The sequence below is a fragment of the Ascaphus truei genome, chromosome 11 (assembly GCF_040206685.1).
Source record: "Ascaphus truei isolate aAscTru1 chromosome 11, aAscTru1.hap1, whole genome shotgun sequence".
NCBI classification, from domain to species: Eukaryota; Metazoa; Chordata; class Amphibia; order Anura; family Ascaphidae; genus Ascaphus; species Ascaphus truei.
In genome coordinates this window covers 42,239,559-42,257,748 of record NC_134493.1, presented here as the reverse complement: position 1 = coordinate 42,257,748, position 18,190 = coordinate 42,239,559, and the positions used below count along the sequence as shown (strand labels likewise).

The window sequence follows — 18,190 nt, the reverse complement described above, 5'->3', positions numbered from 1 at the left end:
CCAGGAGAAGAGCTGTGTGTGTGTGACACGTCCCCCTGCCCCATCCATATACCAGGAGAAGAGCTGTGTGTGTGTGACACGTCCCCCTGCCCCAACCATATACCAGGAGAAGAGCTGTGTGCGTGTGACACGTCCCCCTGTCCCATCCATATACCAGGAGAAGAGCTGTGTGTGTGTGACATGTCCCCCTGTCCCATCCATATACCAGGAGAAGAGCTGTGTGTGTGTGACACGTCCCCCTGCCCCATCCATATACCAGGAGAAGACCTGTGTGCGTGTGTGACGTCCCCCTGTCCCATCCATATACCAGGAGAAGAGCTGTGTGCGTGGGACACGTCCTGCTGCCCCAACCATATACCAGGAGAAGAGCTGTGTGTGTGTGACGTCCCCCTGTCCCATCCATATACCAGGAGAAGAGCTGTGTGCGTGTGACACGTCCCCCTGCCCCAACCATATACCAGGAGAAGAGCTGTGTGCGTGTGACACGTCCCCCTGCCCCATCCATATACCAGGAGAAGAGCTGTGTGTGTGTGACGTCCCCCTGCCCCATCCATATACCAGGAGAAGAGCTGTGTGTGTGTGTGTGTGACGTCCCCCTGCCCCATCCATATACCAGGAGAAGAGCTGTGTGTGTGTGACGTCCCCCTGTCCCATCCAAATACCAGGAGAAGAGCTGTGTGTGTGCGACACGTCCCCCTGTCCCATCTATATACCAGGAGAAGAGCTGTGATGCGTGTGACGTCCCCCTGTCCCATCCATATACCAGGAGAAGAGCTGTGTGCGTGTGACACGTCCCCGTCCCATCCATATACCAGGAGAAGAGCTGTGTGTGTGTGTGACACATCCCCCTGTCCCATCCATATACCACGAGAAGAGCTGTGTGCGTATGACGTCCCCCTGTCCCATCCATATACCAGGAGAAGAGCTGTGTGCGTGTGACGTCCCCCTGTCCCATCCATATACCAGGAGAAGAGCTGTGTGTGTGTGACACGTCCCCCTGCCCCATCCATATACCAGGAGAAGAGCTGTGTGTGTGACGTCCCCCTGTCCCATCCATATACCAGGAGAAGAGCTGTGTGTGTGTGACACGTCCCCCTGTCCCATCCATATACCAGGAGAAGAGCTGTGTGTGTGTGACACGTCCCGTTGCCCCAACCATATACCAGGAGAAGAGCTGTGTGTGTGTGACACGTCCCCCTGTCCCATCCATATACCAGGAGAAGAGCTGTGTGCGTGTGACATGTCCCCCTGTCCCATCCATATACCAGGAGAAGAGCTGTGTGTGTGTGACACGTCCCCCTGCCCCATCCATATACCAGGAGAAGAGCTGTGTGTGTGTGACACGTCCCCCTGCCCCAACCATATACCAGGAGAAGAGCTGTGTGCGTGTGACACGTCCCCCTGTCCCATCCATATACCAGGAGAAGAGCTGTGTGTGTGTGACATGTCCCCCTGTCCCATCCATATACCAGGAGAAGAGCTGTGTGTGTGTGACACGTCCCCCTGCCCCATCCATATACCAGGAGAAGACCTGTGTGCGTGTGTGACGTCCCCCTGTCCCATCCATATACCAGGAGAAGAGCTGTGTGCGTGGGACACGTCCCGCTGCCCCAACCATATACCAGGAGAAGAGCTGTGTGTGTGTGACGTCCCCCTGTCCCATCCATATACCAGGAGAAGAGCTGTGTGCGTGTGACACGTCCCCCTGCCCCAACCATATACCAGGAGAAGAGCTGTGTGCGTGTGACACGTCCCCCTGCCCCATCCATATACCAGGAGAAGAGCTGTGTGTGTGTGACGTCCCCCTGCCCCATCCATATACCAGGAGAAGAGCTGTGTGTGTGTGTGTGTGACGTCCCCCTGTCCCATCCAAATACCAGGAGAAGAGCTGTGTGCGTGTGACACGTCCCCGTCCCATCCATATACCAGGAGAAGAGCTGTGTGTGTGTGTGACACATCCCCCTGTCCCATCCATATACCACGAGAAGAGCTGTGTGCGTATGACGTCCCCCTGTCCCATCCATATACCAGGAGAAGAGCTGTGTGCGTGTGACGTCCCCCTGTCCCATCCATATACCAGGAGAAGAGCTGTGTGTGTGTGACACGTCCCCCTGCCCCATCCATATACCAGGAGAAGAGCTGTGTGTGTGACGTCCCCCTGTCCCATCCATATACCAGGAGAAGAGCTGTGTGTGTGTGACACGTCCCCCTGTCCCATCCATATACCAGGAGAAGAGCTGTGTGTGTGTGACACGTCCCGTTGCCCCAACCATATACCAGGAGAAGAGCTGTGTGTGTGTGACACGTCCCCCTGTCCCATCCATATACCAGGAGAAGAGCTGTGTGCGTGTGACATGTCCCCCTGTCCCATCCATATACCAGGAGAAGAGCTGTGTGTGTGTGACACGTCCCCCTGCCACATCCATATACCAGGAGAAGAGCTGTGTGTGTGTGACACGTCCCCCTGCCCCAACCATATACCAGGAGAAGAGCTGTGTGCGTGTGACACGTCCCCCTGTCCCATCCATATACCAGGAGAAGAGCTGTGTGTGTGTGACATGTCCCCCTGTCCCATCCATATACCAGGAGAAGAGCTGTGTGTGTGTGACACGTCCCCCTGCCCCATCCATATACCAGGAGAAGACCTGTGTGCGTGTGTGACGTCCCCCTGTCCCATCCATATACCAGGAGAAGAGCTGTGTGCGTGGGACACGTCCCGCTGCCCCAACCATATACCAGGAGAAGAGCTGTGTGTGTGTGACGTCCCCCTGTCCCATCCATATACCAGGAGAAGAGCTGTGTGCGTGTGACACGTCCCCCTGCCCCAACCATATACCAGGAGAAGAGCTGTGTGCGTGTGACACGTCCCCCTGCCCCATCCATATACCAGGAGAAGAGCTGTGTGTGTGTGACGTCCCCCTGCCCCATCCATATACCAGGAGAAGAGCTGTGTGTGTGTGTGTGTGACGTCCCCCTGTCCCATCCAAATACCAGGAGAAGAGCTGTGTGTGTGCGACACGTCCCCCTGTCCCATCTATATACCAGGAGAAGAGCTGTGATGCGTGTGACGTCCCCCTGTCCCATCCATATACCAGGAGAAGAGCTGTGTGCGTGTGACACGTCCCCGTCCCATCCATATACCAGGAGAAGAGCTGTGTGTGTGTGTGACACATCCCCCTGTCCCATCCATATACCACGAGAAGAGCTGTGTGCGTATGACGTCCCCCTGTCCCATCCATATACCACGAGAAGAGCTGTGTGTGTGTGACACGTCCCCCTGCCCCATCCATATACCAGGAGAAGAGCTGTGTGTGTGTGACACGTCCCCCTGTCCCATCCATATACCAGGAGAAGAGCTGAGTGCGTGTGACATGTCCCCCTGCCCCATCCATATACCAGGAGAAGAGCTGTGTGTGTGACGTCCCCCTGTCCCATCCATATACCAGGAGAAGAGCTGTGTGTGTGTGACACGTCCCCCTGTCCCATCCATATACCAGGAGAAGAGCTGTGTGTGTGTGACACGTCCCGTTGCCCCAACCATATACCAGGAGAAGAGCTGTGTGTGTGTGATACGTCCCCCTGTCCCATCCATATACCAGGAGAAGAGCTGTGTGCGTGTGACATGTCCCCCTGTCCCATCCATATACCAGGAGAAGAGCTGTGTGTGTGTGACACGTCCCCCTGCCCCATCCATATACCAGGAGAAGACCTGTGTGCGTGTGTGACGTCCCCCTGTCCCATCCATATACCAGGAGAAGAGCTGTGTGCGTGGGACACGTCCCGCTGCCCCAACCATATACCAGGAGAAGAGCTGTGTGTGTGTGACGTCCCCCTGTCCCATCCATATACCAGGAGAAGAGCTGTGTGCGTGTGACACGTCCCCCTGCCCCAACCATATACCAGGAGAAGAGCTGTGTGCGTGTGACACGTCCCCCTGCCCCATCCATATACCAGGAGAAGAGCTGTGTGTGTGTGACGTCCCCCTGCCCCATCCATATACCAGGAGAAGAGCTGTGTGTGTGTGTGTGACGTCCCCCTGCCCCATCCATATACCAGGAGAAGAGCTGTGTGTGTGTGACGTCCCCCTGTCCCATCCAAATACCAGGAGAAGAGCTGTGTGTGTGCGACACGTCCCCCTGTCCCATCCATATACCAGGAGAAGAGCTGTGTGTGTGTGTGACGTCCCCCTGCCCCATCCATATACCAGGAGAAGAGCTGTGTGTGTGTGTGACGTCCCCCTGCCCCATCCATATACCAGGAGAAGAGCTGTGTGTGTGTGTGACGTCCCCCTGTCCCATCCATATACCAGGAGAAGAGCTGTGTGTGTGACGTCCCCCTGTCCCATCCATATACCAGGAGAAGAGCTGTGTGTGTGTGTGACGTCCCCCTGTCCCATCCATATACCAGGAGAAGAGCTGTGTGTGTGTGTGTGTGTGTGTGACGTCCCCCTGCCCCATCCATATACCAGGAGAAGAGCTGTGTGTGTGTGACGTCCCCCTGTCCCATCCATATACCAGGAGAAGAGCTGTGTGTGTGTGTGACGTCCCCCTGTCCCATCCATATACCAGGAGAAGAGCTGTGTGTGTGTGTGTGTGTGTGTGTGTGACGTCCCCCTGCCCCATCCATATACCAGGAGAAGAGCTGTGTGTGTGTGACGTCCCCCTGCCCCATCCATATACCAGGAGAAGAGCTGTGTGTGTGTGACGTCCCCCTGTCCCATCCATATACCAGGAGAAGAGCTGTGTGTGTGTGTGACGTCCCCCTGCCCCAACCATATACCAGGAGAAGAGCTGTGTGTGTGTGACGTCCCCCTGTCCCATCCATATACCAGGAGAAGAGCTGTGTGCGTGGGACACGTCCCGCTGCCCCAACCATATACCAGGAGAAGAGCTGTGTGTGTGTGACGTCCCCCTGTCCCATCCATATACCAGGAGAAGAGCTGTGTGCGTGTGACACGTCCCCCTGCCCCAACCATATACCAGGAGAAGAGCTGTGTGCGTGTGACACGTCCCCCTGCCCCATCCATATACCAGGAGAAGAGCTGTGTGTGTGTGACGTCCCCCTGCCCCATCCATATACCAGGAGAAGAGCTGTGTGTGTGTGTGTGACGTCCCCCTGCCCCATCCATATACCAGGAGAAGAGCTGTGTGTGTGTGACGTCCCCCTGTCCCATCCAAATACCAGGAGAAGAGCTGTGTGTGTGCGACACGTCCCCCTGTCCCATCCATATACCAGGAGAAGAGCTGTGTGTGTGTGTGACGTCCCCCTGCCCCATCCATATACCAGGAGAAGAGCTGTGTGTGTGTGTGACGTCCCCCTGCCCCATCCATATACCAGGAGAAGAGCTGTGTGTGTGTGTGACGTCCCCCTGTCCCATCCATATACCAGGAGAAGAGCTGTGTGTGTGACGTCCCCCTGTCCCATCCATATACCAGGAGAAGAGCTGTGTGTGTGTGTGACGTCCCCCTGTCCCATCCATATACCAGGAGAAGAGCTGTGTGTGTGTGTGTGTGTGTGTGTGTGACGTCCCCCTGCCCCATCCATATACCAGGAGAAGAGCTGTGTGTGTGTGACGTCCCCCTGTCCCATCCATATACCAGGAGAAGAGCTGTGTGTGTGTGTGACGTCCCCCTGTCCCATCCATATACCAGGAGAAGAGCTGTGTGTGTGTGTGTGTGTGTGTGTGTGACGTCCCCCTGCCCCATCCATATACCAGGAGAAGAGCTGTGTGTGTGTGACGTCCCCCTGCCCCATCCATATACCAGGAGAAGAGCTGTGTGTGTGTGACGTCCCCCTGTCCCATCCATATACCAGGAGAAGAGCTGTGTGTGTGTGTGACGTCCCCCTGCCCCAACCATATACCAGGAGAAGAGCTGTGTGTGTGTGACGTCCCCCTGTCCCATCCATATACCAGGAGAAGAGCTGTGTGCGTGTGACACGTCCCCCTGCCCAAACCATATACCAGGAGAAGAGCTGTGTGCGTGTAACACGTCCCCCTGTCCCATCCATATACCAGGAGAAGAGCTGTGTGTGTGTGACACGTCCCCCTGTCCCATCCATATACCAGGAGAAGAGCTGTGTGCGTGTGACACGTCCCCCTGCCCCATCCATATACCAGGAGAAGAGCTGTGTGTGTGTGACGTCCCCCTGTCCCATCCAAATACCAGGAGAAGAGCTGTGTGTGTGTGTGACGTCCCCCTGTCCCATCCATATACCAGGAGAAGAGCTGTGTGCGTGTGACGTCCCCCTGTCCCATCCATATACCAGGAGAAGAGCTGTGTGCGTGTGTGACACGTCCCCCTGCCCCATCCATATACCAGGAGAAGAGCTGTGTGTGTGTGACACGTCCCCCTGCCCCATCCATATACCAGGAGAAGAGCTGTGTGTGTGTGTGTGACGTCCCCCTGTCCCATCCAAATACCAGGAGGAGAGCTGTGTGCGTGTGTGACATCACCCTGTCCCATCCATATACCAGGAGAAGAGCTGTGTGCGTGTGACGTCCCCCTGTCCCATCCATATACCAGGAGAAGAGCTGTGTGTGTGTGTGTGACATCACCCTGTCCCATCCATATACCAGGAGAAGAGCTGTGTGCGTGTGACGTCCCCCTGTCCCATCCATATACCAGGAGAAGAGCTGTGTGTGTGACGTCCCCCTGTCCCATCCATATACCAGGAGAAGAGCTGTGTGCGTGTGTGACATCACCCTGTCCCATCCATATACCAGGAGAAGAGCTGTGTGCGTGTGACGTCCCCCTGTCCCATCCATATACCAGGAGAAGAGCTGTGTGTGTGTGACACGTCCCCCTGCCCCAACCATATACCAGGAGAAGAGCTGTGTGCGTGTGACACGTCTCCCTGCCCCATCCATATACCAGGAGAAGAGCTGTGTGTGTGTGACGTCCCCCTGTCCCATCCAAATACCAGGAGAAGAGCTGTGTGTGTGTGTGACGTCCCCCTGTCCCATCCATATACCAGGAGAAGAGCTGTGTGCGTGTGACGTCCCCCTGTCCCATCCATATACCAGGAGAAGAGCTGTGTGCGTGTGACGTCCCCCTGTCCCATCCATATACCAGGAGAAGAGCTGTGTGTGTGTGTGTGACGTCCCCCTGCCCCATCCATATACCAGGAGAAGAGCTGTGTGTGTGTGTGACGTCCCCCTGTCCCATCCATATACCAGGAGAAGAGCTGTGTGTGTGTGACACGCCCCCCTGCCCCATCCATATACCAGGAGAAGAGCTGTGTGTGTGTGACACGTCCCCCTGTCCCATCTATATACCAGGAGAAGAGCTGTGTGCGTGTGACACGTCCCCCTGTCCCATCCATATACCAGGAGAAGAGCTGTGTGTGTGACGTCCCCCTGTCCCATCCATATACCAGGAGAAGAGCTGTGTGCGTGTGTGACGTCCCCCTGTCCCATCCATATACCAGGAGAAGAGCTGTGTGTGTGTGACGTCCCCCTGCCCCATCCATATACCAGGAGAAGAGCTGTGTGCATGTGACGTCCCCCTGTCCCATCCATATACCAGGAGAAGAGCTGTGTGCGTGTGTGACACGTCCCCCTGCCCCATCCATATACCAGGAGAAGAGCTGTGTGTGACGTCCCCCTGTCCTATCCATATACCAGGAGAAGAGCTGTGTGTGTGTGTGTGTGACGTCCCCCTGTCCCATCCAAATACCAGGAGAAGAGCTGTGTGTGTGACGTCCCCCTGTCCCATCCATATACCAGGAGAAGAGCTGTGTGCGTGTGACGTCCCCCTGCCCCATCCATATACCAGGAGAAGAGCTGTGTGTGTGTGTGTGACGTCCCCCTGTCCCATCCAAATACCAGGAGAAGAGCTGTGTGCGTGTGACATGTCCCCCTGTCCCATCCATATACCAGGAGAAGAGCTGTGTGCGTGTGACACGTCCCCCTGTCCCATCCATATACCAGGAGAAGAGCTGTGTGCGTGTGACACGTCCCCCTGTCCCATCCATATACCAGGAGAAGAGCTGTGTGTGTGTGACACGTCCCCCTGCCCCATCCATATACCAGGAGAAGAGCTGTGTGTGTGTGACACGTCAACCTGCCCCATCCATATACCAGGAGAAGAGCTGTGTGTGAGTGACACGTCCCCCTGCCCCATCCATATACCAGGAGAAGAGCTGTATGTGTGCGACGTCCCCCTGTCCCATCCATATACCAGGAGAAGAGCTGTGTGCGTGTGACACGTCCCCCTGCCACAACCATATACCAGGAGAAGAGCTGTGTGTGTGTGACGTCCCCCTGTCCCATCCATAAACCAGGAGAAGAGCTGTGTGCGTGTGACACGTCCCCCTGTCCCATCCATATACCAGGAGAAGAGCTGTGTGTGTGTGTGACACGTCCCCCTGCCCCAACCATATACCAGGAGAAGAGCTGTGTGCGTGTGACACGTCCCCCTGCCCCATCCATATACCAGGAGAAGAGCTGTGTGTGTGTGACGTCCCCCTGTCCCATCCAAATACCAGGAGAAGAGCTGTGTGTGTGTGTGACGTCCCCCTGTCCCATCCATATACCAGGAGAAGAGCTGTGTGCGTGTGACGTTCCCCTGTCCCATCCATATACCAGGAGAAGAGCTGTGTGCGTGTGACGTCCCCCTGTCCCATCCATATACCAGGAGAAGAGCTGTGTGTGTGTGTGACGTCCCCCTGTCCCATCCATATACCAGGAGAAGAGCTGTGTGTGTGTGTGTGACGTCCCCCTGCCCCATCCATATACCAGGAGAAGAGCTGTGTGTGTGTGTGACGTCCCCCTGTCCCATCCATATACCAGGAGAAGAGCTGTGTGTGTGTGACACGCCCCCCTGCCCCATCCATATACCAGGAGAAGAGCTGTGTGTGTGTGACACGTCCCCCTGTCCCATCCATATACCAGGAGAAGAGCTGTGTGCGTGTGACACGTCCCCCTGTCCCATCCATATACCAGGAGAAGAGCTGTGTGTGTGACGTCCCCCTGTCCCATCCATATACCAGGAGAAGAGCTGTGTGCGTGTGTGACGTCCCCCTGTCCCATCCATATACCAGGAGAAGAGCTGTGTGTGTGTGACGTCCCCCTGTCCCATCCATATACCAGGAGAAGAGCTGTGTGTGTGTGACGTCCCCCTGCCCCATCCATATACCAGGAGAAGAGCTGTGTGCATGTGACGTCCCCCTGTCCCATCCATATACCAGGAGAAGAGCTGTGTGCGTTTGTGACACGTCCCCCTGCCCCATCCATATACCAGGAGAAGAGCTGTGTGTGACGTCCCCCTGTCCTATCCATAAACCAGGAGAAGAGCTGTGTGTGTGTGTGTGACGTCCCCCTGTCCCATCCAAATACCAGGAGAAGAGCTGTGTGTGTGTGTGACGTCCCCCTGTCCCATCCATATACCAGGAGAAGAGCTGTGTGTGTGACACGTCCCCCTGCCCCATCCATATACCAGGAGAAGAGCTGTGTGCGCGTGTGACGTCCCCCTGTCCCATCCATATACCAGGAGAAGAGCTGTGTGCGTGTGACACGTCCCCGTCCCATCCATATACCAGGAGAAGAGCTGTGTGCGTATAACGTCCCCCTGTCCCATCCATATACCAGGAGAAGAGCTGTGTGCGTGTGACGTCCCCCTGTCCCATCCATATACCATGAGAAGAGCTGTGTGTGTGTGACACGTCCCCCTGCCCCATCCATATACCAGGAGAAGAGCTGAGTGCGTGTGACATGTCCCCCTGCCCCATCCATATACCAGGAGAAGAGCTGTGTGTGTGACGTCCCCCTGTCCCATCCATATACCAGGAGAAGAGCTGTGTGTGTGACACGTCCCCCTGTCCCATCCATATACCAGGAGAAGAGCTGTGTGTGTGTGACACGTCCCGTTGCCCCAACCACATACCAGGAGAAGAGCTGTGTGTGTGTGACACGTCCCCCTGTCCCATCCATATACCAGGAGAAGAGCTGTGTGCGTGTGACATGTCCCCCTGTCCCATCCATATACCAGGAGAAGAGCTGTGTGTGTGTGACACGTCCCCCTGCCCCATCCATATACCAGGAGAAGAGCTGTGTGTGTGTGACACGTCCCCCTGCCCCAACCATATACCAGGAGAAGAGCTGTGTGCGTGTGACACGTCCCCCTGTCCCATCCATATACCAGGAGAAGAGCTGTGTGTGTGTGACATGTCCCCCTGTCCCATCCATATACCAGGAGAAGAGCTGTGTGTGTGTGACACGTCCCCCTGCCCCATCCATATACCAGGAGAAGAGCTGTGTGCGTGTGTGACGTCCCCCTGTCCCATCCATATACCAGGAGAAGAGCTGTGTGCGTGTGACACGTCCCGCTGCTCCAACCATATACCAGGAGAAGAGCTGTGTGTGTGTGACGTCCCCCTGTCCCATCCATATACTAGGAGAAGAGCTGTGTGCGTGTGACACGTCCCCCTGCCCCAACCATATACCAGGAGAAGAGCTGTGTGCGTGTTACACGTCCCCCTGCCCCATCCATATACCAGGAGAAGAGCTGAGTGCGTGTGACATGTCCCCCTGCCCCATCCATATACCAGGAGAAGAGCTGTGTGTGTGTGACGTCCCCCTGTCCCATCCATATACCAGGAGAAGAGCTGTGTGTGTGTGACACGTCCCCCTGTCCCATCCATATACCAGGAGAAGAGCTGTGTGTGTGTGACACGTCCCGTTGCCCCAACCATATACCAGGAGAAGAGCTGTGTGTATGTGACACGTCCCCCTGTCCCATCCATATACCAGGAGAAGAGCTGTGTGCGTGTGACACGTCCCCCTGCCCCATCCATATACCAGGAGAAGAGCTGTGTGTGTGACACGTCCCCCTGCCCTAACCATATACCAGGAGAAGAGCTGTGTGCGTGTGACACGTCCCCCTGTCCCATCCATATACCAGGAGAAGAGCTGTGTGTGTGTGACATGTCCCCCTGTCCCATCCATATACCAGGAGAAGAGCTGTGTGTGTGTGACACGTCCCCCTGCCCCATCCATATACCAGGAGAAGAGCTGTGTGCGTGTGTGACGTCCCCCTGTCCCATCCATATACCAGGAGAAGAGCTGTGTGCGTGTGACACGTCCCGCTGCCCCAACCATATACCAGGAGAAGAGCTGTGTGTGTGTGTGACGTCCCCCTGTCCCATCCATATACCAGGAGAAGAGCTGTGTGTGTGTGTGACACGTCCCCCTGCCCCAACCATATACCAGGAGAAGAGCTGTGGGCGTGTGACGTCCCCCTGTCTCATCTAAATACCAGGAGAAGAGCTGTGTGTGTGACGTCCCCCTGTCCCATCCATATACCAGGAGAAGAGCTGTGTGTGTGTGTGACACGTCCCCCTGTCCCATCCATATACCAGGAGAAGAGCTGTGTGCGTGTGACACGTCCCCCTGTCCCATCCATATACCAGGAGAAGAGCTGTGTGTGTGACGTCCCCCTGTCCCATCCATATACCAGGAGAAGAGCTGTGTGCGTGTGACGTCCCCCTGTCTCATCCATATACCAGGAGAAGAGCTGTGTGCGTGTGACACGTCCCCCTGCCCCATCCATATACCAGGAGAAGAGCTGTGTGTGTGTGACGTCCCCCTGCCCCATCCATATACCAGGAGAAGAGCTGTGTGTGTGTGTGTGACGTCCCCCTGCCCCATCCATATACCAGGAGAAGAGCTGTGTGTGTGTGACGTCCCCCTGTCCCATCCAAATACCAGGAGAAGAGCTGTGTGTGTGCGACACGTCCCCCTGTCCCATCCATATACCAGGAGAAGAGCTGTGTGTGTGTGTGACGTCCCCCTGCCCCATCCATATACCAGGAGAAGAGCTGTGTGTGTGTGTGACGTCCCCCTGCCCCATCCATATACCAGGAGAAGAGCTGTGTGTGTGTGTGACGTCCCCCTGTCCCATCCATATACCAGGAGAAGAGCTGTGTGTGTGACGTCCCCCTGTCCCATCCATATACCAGGAGAAGAGCTGTGTGTGTGTGTGACGTCCCCCTGTCCCATCCATATACCAGGAGAAGAGCTGTGTGTGTGTGTGTGTGTGTGTGTGACGTCCCCCTGCCCCATCCATATACCAGGAGAAGAGCTGTGTGTGTGTGACGTCCCCCTGTCCCATCCATATACCAGGAGAAGAGCTGTGTGTGTGTGTGACGTCCCCCTGTCCCATCCATATACCAGGAGAAGAGCTGTGTGTGTGTGTGTGTGTGTGTGTGACGTCCCCCTGCCCCATCCATATACCAGGAGAAGAGCTGTGTGTGTGTGACGTCCCCCTGCCCCATCCATATACCAGGAGAAGAGCTGTGTGTGTGTGACGTCCCCCTGTCCCATCCATATACCAGGAGAAGAGCTGTGTGTGTGTGTGTGACGTCCCCCTGCCCCAACCATATACCAGGAGAAGAGCTGTGTGTGTGTGACGTCCCCCTGTCCCATCCATATACCAGGAGAAGAGCTGTGTGCGTGTGACACGTCCCCCTGCCCAAACCATATACCAGGAGAAGAGCTGTGTGCGTGTGACACGTCCCCCTGTCCCATCCATATACCAGGAGAAGAGCTGTGTGTGTGTGACACGTCCCCCTGTCCCATCCATATACCAGGAGAAGAGCTGTGTGCGTGTGACACGTCCCCCTGCCCCATCCATATACCAGGAGAAGAGCTGTGTGTGTGTGACGTCCCCCTGTCCCATCCAAATACCAGGAGAAGAGCTGTGTGTGTGTGTGACGTCCCCCTGTCCCATCCATATACCAGGAGAAGAGCTGTGTGCGTGTGACGTCCCCCTGTCCCATCCATATACCAGGAGAAGAGCTGTGTGCGTGTGTGACACGTCCCCCTGCCCCATCCATATACCAGGAGAAGAGCTGTGTGTGTGTGTGACACGTCCCCCTGCCCCATCCATATACCAGGAGAAGAGCTGTGTGTGTGTGTGTGACGTCCCCCTGTCCCATCCAAATACCAGGAGGAGAGCTGTGTGCGTGTGTGACATCACCCTGTCCCATCCATATACCAGGAGAAGAGCTGTGTGCGTGTGACGTCCCCCTGTCCCATCCATATACCAGGAGAAGAGCTGTGTGTGTGTGTGACATCACCCTGTCCCATCCATATACCAGGAGAAGAGCTGTGTGCGTGTGACGTCCCCCTGTCCCATCCATATACCAGGAGAAGAGCTGTGTGTGTGACGTCCCCCTGTCCCATCCATATACCAGGAGAAGAGCTGTGTGCGTGTGTGACATCACCCTGTCCCATCCATATACCAGGAGAAGAGCTGTGTGCGTGTGACGTCCCCCTGTCCCATCCATATACCAGGAGAAGAGCTGTGTGTGTGTGACACGTCCCCCTGCCCCAACCATATACCAGGAGAAGAGCTGTGTGCGTGTGACACGTCTCCCTGCCCCATCCATATACCAGGAGAAGAGCTGTGTGTGTGTGACGTCCCCCTGTCCCATCCAAATACCAGGAGAAGAGCTGTGTGTGTGTGTGACGTCCCCCTGTCCCATCCATATACCAGGAGAAGAGCTGTGTGCGTGTGACGTCCCCCTGTCCCATCCATATACCAGGAGAAGAGCTGTGTGCGTGTGACGTCCCCCTGTCCCATCCATATACCAGGAGAAGAGCTGTGTGTGTGTGTGACGTCCCCCTGTCCCATCCATATACCAGGAGAAGAGCTGTGTGTGTGTGTGTGACGTCCCCCTGCCCCATCCATATACCAGGAGAAGAGCTGTGTGTGTGTGTGACGTCCCCCTGTCCCATCCATATACCAGGAGAAGAGCTGTGTGTGTGTGACACGCCCCCCTGCCCCATCCATATACCAGGAGAAGAGCTGTGTGTGTGTGACACGTCCCCCTGTCCCATCCATATACCAGGAGAAGAGCTGTGTGCGTGTGACACGTCCCCCTGTCCCATCCATATACCAGGAGAAGAGCTGTGTGTGTGACGTCCCCCTGTCCCATCCATATACCAGGAGAAGAGCTGTGTGCGTGTGTGACGTCCCCCTGTCCCATCCATATACCAGGAGAAGAGCTGTGTGTGTGTGACGTCCCCCTGCCCCATCCATATACCAGGAGAAGAGCTGTGTGCATGTGACGTCCCCCTGTCCCATCCATATACCAGGAGAAGAGCTGTGTGCGTGTGTGACACGTCCCCCTGCCCCATCCATATACCAGGAGAAGAGCTGTGTGTGACGTCCCCCTGTCCTATCCATATACCAGGAGAAGAGCTGTGTGTGTGTGTGTGTGACGTCCCCCTGTCCCATCCAAATACCAGGAGAAGAGCTGTGTGTGTGACGTCCCCCTGTCCCATCCATATACCAGGAGAAGAGCTGTGTGCGTGTGACGTCCCCCTGCCCCATCCATATACCAGGAGAAGAGCTGTGTGTGTGTGTGTGACGTCCCCCTGTCGCATCCAAATACCAGGAGAAGAGCTGTGTGCGTGTGACGTCCCCCTGCCCCAACCATATACCAGGAGAAGAGCTGTGTGTGTGTGACACGTCCCCCTGTCCCATCCATATACCAGGAGAAGAGCTGTGTGCGTGTGACATGTCCCCCTGTCCCATCCATATACCAGGAGAAGAGCTGTGTGCGTGTGACACGTCCCCCTGTCCCATCCATATACCAGGAGAAGAGCTGTGTGCGTGTGACACGTCCCCCTGTCCCATCCATATACCAGGAGAAGAGCTGTGTGTGTGTGACACGTCCCCCTGCCCCATCCATATACCAGGAGAAGAGCTGTGTGTGTGTGACACGTCAACCTGCCCCATCCATATACCAGGAGAAGAGCTGTGTGTGAGTGACACGTCCCCCTGCCCCATCCATATACCAGGAGAAGAGCTGTATGTGTGCGACGTCCCCCTGTCCCATCCATATACCAGGAGAAGAGCTGTGTGCGTGTGACACGTCCCCCTGCCACAACCATATACCAGGAGAAGAGCTGTGTGTGTGTGACGTCCCCCTGTCCCATCCATATACCAGGAGAAGAGCTGTGTGTGTGTGACGTCCCCCTGTCCCATCCAAATACCAGGAGAAGAGCTGTGTGTGTGTGTGACGTCCCCCTGTCCCATCCATATACCAGGAGAAGAGCTGTGTGCGTGTGACGTCCCCCTGTCCCATCCATATACCAGGAGAAGAGCTGTGTGCGTGTGACGTCCCCCTGTCCCATCCATATACCAGGAGAAGAGCTGTGTGTGTGTGTGACGTCCCCCTGTCCCATCCATATACCAGGAGAAGAGCTGTGTGTGTGTGTGTGACGTCCCCCTGCCCCATCCATATACCAGGAGAAGAGCTGTGTGTGTGTGTGACGTCCCCCTGTCCCATCCATATACCAGGAGAAGAGCTGTGTGCGTGTGTGACGTCCCCCTGTCCCATCCATATACCAGGAGAAGAGCTGTGTGTGTGTGACACGTCCCCCTGTCCCATCCATATACCAGGAGAAGAGCTGTGTGCGTGTGACACGTCCCCCTGTCCCATCCATATACCAGGAGAAGAGCTGTGTGCGTGTGACGTCCCCCTGTCCCATCCATATATCAGGAGAAGAGCTGTGTGACGTCCCCCTGTCCCATCCATATACCAGGAGAAGAGCTGTGTGCGTGTGTGACGTCCCCCTGTCCCATCCATATACCAGGAGAAGAGCTGTGTGCGTGTGACGTCCCCCTGTCCCATCCATATACCAGGAGAAGAGCTGTGTGCGTGTGACGTCCCCCTGTCCCATCCATATACCAGGAGAAGAGCTGTGTGTTTGACACGTCCCCCTGTCCCATCCATATACCAGGAGAAGAGCTGTGTGCGTGTGACAGGCTGCCACTGCTGAACTGTCACTGTGCTTAAAAGTCATTAGCCTGGGAGAGACAGGGGGACCGAGATATATATATAACACTGTGCTAAAACAGGGAGGGATTGAGAGAGGAGGGGGGGGGGGGGAGAGATTGCAGCTGTGGTCAGTTCTGATCAGTGCTAGAGAGATAATCCAAGCAATCTAAAGATCATAGGGTCAGCTGGGTAGCAGTCTGGGAGACTTAACCCTTAGTGTAACAGAGTGTTGTTTGGCAGGTCTTAGGCTGCGCTTATAGTACTGGCTACGGCGACGCAAGTACCTGAGAGGTCTGTCGTCGGTGCCCATAGCGGGAGCGACTGCGACGTGCAGCGACAAAGCTACCACAGCGACGTCAGCAGTGGCGTAGCCGGTCGCATAGCCAGTACTATAAGCGCAGCCTTAGAGGTCAGCGCTCTGCGGTGCGTTACAGGTGGCTGCTAAGCGTGGCTCTGGGTTTTATCTGGTTACAGCAGGGCTGGCCAACAGGTCAGGTTCGCAGGATATCCCTGCTTCAGCACAGGTGGCTCAATCAGTGGCTCAGTCGAAGACTGCACCACCTGTGCTGAAGCAGGGATATCCTGACAACCTGACCTGTTGGTGGCCCTTGAGGACTGCAGTTGGCCGCCCCTAGGTTAGAAGGATGACAATCACATCAGTTTGATAGGCGTTAACCCTTTGATGCCAGGCAGGGATCAAACCGAATACGTACAAAGCCCACGGACACCACCTGCACTATATCCTGTGGATGTTTTCAACGCCCCCTCCCCCTCCCTCCCCCCCCCCCCCACACCCACGCAGGGTTTCTCAGGCAGACAAGGTTATCGCCAGCGCGCACCTCGCAGATTAACACCCGATGCATTCAACAACAAGCACGGGGACATATCCAGCGGAGTGAGCAATGTTATTCCCGCCGCGGACAGGAAGGGGTTAAACATAAGCCTGCCCTTACAGCCGGGGCCTGTCGCCTGCCTGGCGGTGACTGTCCTGCCCCTGTGACTGGTTTCTGTCCCCTCCCGGCTTGTCGCTTTTCAATGTCACTTACCCCGTCTCTGCACTTCTGTACAATGCCGCTTCCGCGCCTTGTCACTGCCACGGCCCTCGCTGCGCCTGTCCCCACCCCTCCTTCTCACGGGCCCTGTGCTCTGTCACCGTCTCCTCCTGCGACATGGAACTGTTCAGTCTCCCTGGAAATGAAGCAGAGGAAAGGATGAGAACAGTTGCTGCTCCTGTGACAGATATACTGGGTGCTGGGAACAGTGTACTGCTCTACCCAGGTCTTTATTTGTGGCCCTTACTGTAAAGCCTCGAGTACACCAGGGGTGAGCAACTCCAGTCCTCAGGGGCCATCAACAGGTAAGGTTGAGGATATCCCTGCTTCACCACAAGTGGTTCAATCAGAGGCGCAGACTGGGCCACCTTTGCTGAAGCTGGGACGGATTGAGCCACCTGTGCTGAAGCAGGGATATCCTGAAAAAAACCTGACCTGTTGGTGGCCCTTGAGGGCTAGAGTTGCCCACAGACTGAGCCACCTGTGCTGAAGCAGGGATATCCTGAAAAATCCTGACCTGTTGGTGACCCTTGAGGACTAGAGTTGCCCACAGACTGAGCCACCTGTGCTGAAGCAGGGATATCCTGAAAAAAACCTGACCTGTTGGTGGCCCCTCGAGGACTGGGCTTGCCCGCCCCTGGCATGCATGCTTGGTGATGTATAGTGGATATATCCATGCACCTAGCAGCACACGGTGCTGGTCTTCCTGACGAGCTGTGTGTGGACACAGCACAGAGCTAATTCTATGTAAGGGAAACCGAGGCAGCTAGAGGGCTTTTTTTTTAATCTCTTTTTCATGTGCAGGAAGATAAATTCCCCATTTTCTCCGTCTGAACATAATCCAGTTATTTACTCGTAGGTTTGCCGTGAAATCAAAGGGCTTAAGCTGCTTTTTACCTGATGTCTCCCAGGTCCAATCTGTTCGTATCACCCCCCTCCCCCGGGGAATCTGGTGCTCTTTCGGTTGGTTTAACCCAGGGGCGGCCAAATCCAGTCCTCAAGGGCCACCAACAGGTCAGGCTTTCAGGATATCCCTGCTTTAGCACAGGTGGCTCAATCAGTCAAAGACTGAGCCCCTGACTGCGCTACCTGTGCTGAAGCAGGGACTGATTGAGCCACCTGTGCTGAAGCAGGGATGCCCTGTTGGTGAGCCTTGAAGGCTGGAGTTGGCTACCACTGGTTTAACCCTTAACGGCTCACATGATTAAGCAGGAGAGGGGGCGCTTCCCCTGTCAGGTACCTGAGCTGCAGATAAGTGCACTCACCCACCTAACACGTTCACTGTAAGGAGAAGCCTGGCCTGCACTGCACCGTTTCCTATGGTATGCAGTGTGGAGACTGACGGTACC

The 18,190-nt window shown here is 55.9% G+C and overlaps 1 protein-coding gene across 4 annotated transcripts in view; it reads right to left on the bottom strand.

Moving 5' to 3' along the window:
* RAI1 (retinoic acid induced 1) overlaps positions 1-18,190 on the bottom strand; it is a 137,129-nt gene that overhangs the window by 89,248 nt on the left and 29,691 nt on the right. For 3 of the 4 annotated variants that reach the window (XM_075565864.1, XM_075565863.1, XM_075565865.1), the window contains exon 2: positions 16,836-16,977. The gene's annotated coding sequence lies outside the window, so the exon portion shown is untranslated. Of the gene's footprint in view, positions 1-16,835; positions 16,978-17,441; positions 17,564-18,190 lie in introns of those variants that run through there. The other variant, XM_075565866.1, reaches the window with a different exon arrangement.